Here is a 3,785-nt window from a genome sequence, read left to right as displayed (position 1 = left end):
TAAAGGCCTTTAACCTTCACTAACACATCCTCTACCAATCCATAAGCTTGTCTTATTGACTTGTCTGCCATCTCTAATGAGAATGTGGCAGTCTGTACCTCAAAGATCCCCAGTTTCTCCATTACAGAGAGTGGCATAAGATTTATACCTGACCCCAGGTCACAAAGAGCCTTTTCAAAGGTCATGGTGCCTATGGTACAGGATATTAAGAATTCACCAGGATCTTGTTTCTTTTGAGGTAGAGTTTGCTGAACCCATGTATATAGTTCACTAATGAGCAAGGTAGATTCATCTTCCCAAGTCTCATTACCAAACAACTTGGCATTCATCTTCATGATGGCTCCTAGATATTGAGCAACTTGCTCTTTAGTTACATCTTCATCCTCTTCAGAGGAAGAATAGTTCTCAGAGCTCATGGATGGTAGAAGGAGGTTTAATGGAATCTCTATGGTCTCTATATGAGCCTCAGATTCCTTTAGGTCCTCAATAGGGAACTCCTTCTTGTCTGGGAGACATCCCATGAGGTCTTCCTCATTAGGATTCACGTCCTCCCCTTCCTCTCTATGTTCGTCCATTTTGATTATATCAATGGCCTTGCACTCTTTTTTTGGATTCTCTTCACTATTGCTTGGGAGAGTACTATGAGGAGTTTCAGTGACTTTCTAATGGAGGACCTTGTTTCACTCATGAAACTTAAAGTGGCCTTAGACAGATCAGAGACTATGTTTGCTAAGCTAGAGGAACTCTGCTCAGAATTCTCTGTCTGTTGCTGAGAATATGGTGGAAAAGGCTTGCTATTGCTGAGCCTATTTCTTCCACCATTATTAAAGCCTTATTGAGGCTTTTGTTGATCCTTCCATGAGAAATTTGGATAATTTCTCCATGAGGAATTATAGGTGTTCCCATAGGGTTCACTCATGTAATTCACCTCTGCCATTGCAGGATTCTCAGGATCATAAGCTTCTTCTTCAGGAGATGCCTCTTTAGTACTGTTGGATGCATTTTGCCATCCATTTAGATTCTAAAAAATCATGTTGAATTGCTGAGTCAACATTTTCTTCTGAGCCAATATGGCATTCAGAGCATAAATTTCAAGAACTCCCCTCTTCTAAGGCGTCCCATTACTCACAGGATTCCTCTCAAAGGTGTACATGAATTGGTTATTTGCAACCATGTCAATGAGTTCCTGAGCTTCTGCAGGCATTTTCTTTAGGTGAATGGGTCCACCTGCAGAATGGTCCAGTGACATTTTAGAGAACTCAGATAGACCATAATAGAATATATCCAAAATGGTCCACTCTGAAAGCATGTCAGCAGGACACTTTTTGGTCAACTGTTTGTATCTTTCCCAAGCTTCATAGAAGGATTCACCATCTTTTTGCTTGAAGGTCTGAACATCCACTCTAAGCTTGCTCAGCTTTTGAGGAGGAAAGAACTTGGCCAAGAAGGCCGTGACCATCTTATCCCAGGAGTCCAGGCTATCTTTAGGTTGTGAGTCCAACCATGTTCTAGCTCTGTCTCTTACAGCAAAACGGAAAAGCATGAGCCTATAGACTTCAGGATCTACTCCATTAGTCTTAACAGTCTCACAGATTTGTAAGAACTCAGTTAAAAACTGATAGGGATCTTCTGATGAAAGTCCATGAAACTTGCAGTTCTGTTGCATCAGAGCAACTAGTTGAGGCTTCAGCTCAAAATTGTTTGCTCCAGTGGCAGGGATTGAGATGTTTCTTCCATAAAAAATGGAAGTAGGTGTAGTATAATCACCAAGCATCCTCCTTGCATTATTGTTGTTGTCATTATTTTCGGCTGCCATCTCCTCTTCTTTTTCGAAAATTTCTGCAAGGTTGTCTCTAGATTGTTGTATTTTAGCCTCTCTTAGTTTCTTCTTCAGAGTCCTTTCAGGTTCCGGATCTGCTTCAACAAGAATGTTCTTGTCCCTGCTCATGCTCATATGAAAAAGAAGGGAACAGAAAATAATAATAGGGATCCTCTTTACCACAGTAGAGAGATTCCTTTATGTGAGTATAAGAATAAGAGAATAGAAGAAGGAGAAGAGAAAAATTCGAACATAGAGGGGAAGAGAGGGTTCAAATTTTGAGATGAAGAGAAGTCTTAGTAAATGAATAAATAAATAAATAGAAGAAGAAGAGAGAGAGAAGTTTTCAAAAATTGTTTTTGAAAAAAATTTAGTGATTTTCAAAAATTAAGAAAAGAAATAAAATTAAAATTTGAAACAATTAGTTGATTAAAAGAATTTTGAAAAAGAGGGAAGTTATTTTCGAAAATTAGAGAGAAAAAAGTAGTTAGGTAGTTTTGAAAAAGATAAGAAACAAATAAAAAGTCAATTAGTTAGTTGAAAAAGATTCGAAAATCAATTTTGAAAAGATAAGAAGTTAGAAAAGATATTTTGAAATCAAATTTTTGAAAAGATATGATTGAAAAGATATTTTTAAAAAGATTTGATTTTTAAAATTGATTACTTGACTAAAAAAAACAAAAAGATATGATTCTAGAACTTAAAGATTGAACCTTTCTTAACAAGAAAGTAACAAACTTGAAATTTTTTAATCAATCACATTAATTGTTAGTAAAGTTTTCGAAAATTATGATATAAAGATAAGAAAAATATTTTGAAAATCATTTTTTTTAAATTTTCGAAAAATAATAAGAAAAATGAAAAAGATTTGATTTTTGAAAAAGATTTTGAAAAGATAGGATTTTTAAAATTGAAATCTTGACTTGACTAACAAGAAACAACTTATTTTAAAAATATTTGACTAAGTCAACCCGAAGATTTCGAAATTTATGAGTAAAAGAAGGAAAATATATTTTTTATTTTTGAATTTTTAATGAGGAGAGAGAAAAACACAAATATGACCCAAAATATAAAAATTTTGGATCAAAACACATGATGCATGCAAGAACACTATGAATGTCAAGATGAATACCAAGAACACTTTGAAGATCAAGATGAATATCGACTTATTTTTGAAAAATTTTCAAGAAAGGAAAAACATGCAAGACACCAAACTTAGAGTTTTTTCATGCTTAGACACTATGAATGCAAAAATGCATATGAAAGACAACAAAAGACACAAAACAAGAAAATATGAAGATTAAACAAGAAGACTTATCAAGAACAACTTGAAGATCATGAAGAACGCATGCATGAATTTTCGAAAAAATGCATAAATTTTAAAAACATGCAATTGACACCAAACTTAAAAATTGACTCAAGACTCAAACAAGAAACACAAAAATATTTTTGGCTTTTATGATTTTATTAATTTTTTTGGTTTTTTCAAAAATAATTTTTGGAAAAACGAAAACAAAATAAAAAATTTTTTTGAAAGATTTTTGAAAACTTTTTGAAAAGAAAATTACCTAATCTGAGCAACAAGATGAACTGTCAGTTGTCCAAACCCAAACAATCCCCGGCAACGGCGTCAAAAATTTGGTGCACGAAATTGTGATCATCAACAATGGTGCCAACGGGCTTGGTGTTCTAAAAGATGAATCACACTTTGTCACAATTTCGTGCAAAAACTTGGTACACGAAATTGTGATCATCAATAATGGCGCCAATGGGCTTGGTGCTCTAAAACGTGAATCACACTTTGTCACAACTTCGCACAACTAACCAGCAAGTGCACTGGGTCATCCAAGTAATACTTTACGTGAGTAAGGGTCGATCCCACGGAGAATGTTGGTATGAAGCAAGCTATGGTCATCTTGTAAATCTCAGTCAGGCGGATTCAAATGGTTATAATGGTTTTCGAATA

General features: G+C 34.6%; 1 non-coding gene across 1 annotated transcript; it reads left to right on the top strand.

Moving 5' to 3' along the window:
- The first annotated feature begins 1,303 nt into the window (after positions 1-1,303).
- LOC112767807 (small nucleolar RNA R71) lies at positions 1,304-1,411 on the top strand. The gene has a single exon (XR_003185253.1). It is a non-coding gene; the product is annotated as a small nucleolar RNA R71 (small nucleolar RNA).
- Positions 1,412-3,785: the final 2,374 nt, after the last annotated feature.

This window comes from Arachis hypogaea, chromosome 2, assembly GCF_003086295.3.
Source record: "Arachis hypogaea cultivar Tifrunner chromosome 2, arahy.Tifrunner.gnm2.J5K5, whole genome shotgun sequence".
NCBI lineage: Eukaryota > Viridiplantae > Streptophyta > Magnoliopsida > Fabales > Fabaceae > Arachis > Arachis hypogaea.
The sequence above is the reverse complement of the archived record's forward strand: the minus strand, read 5'-3'. Positions and strand labels throughout refer to the sequence as shown.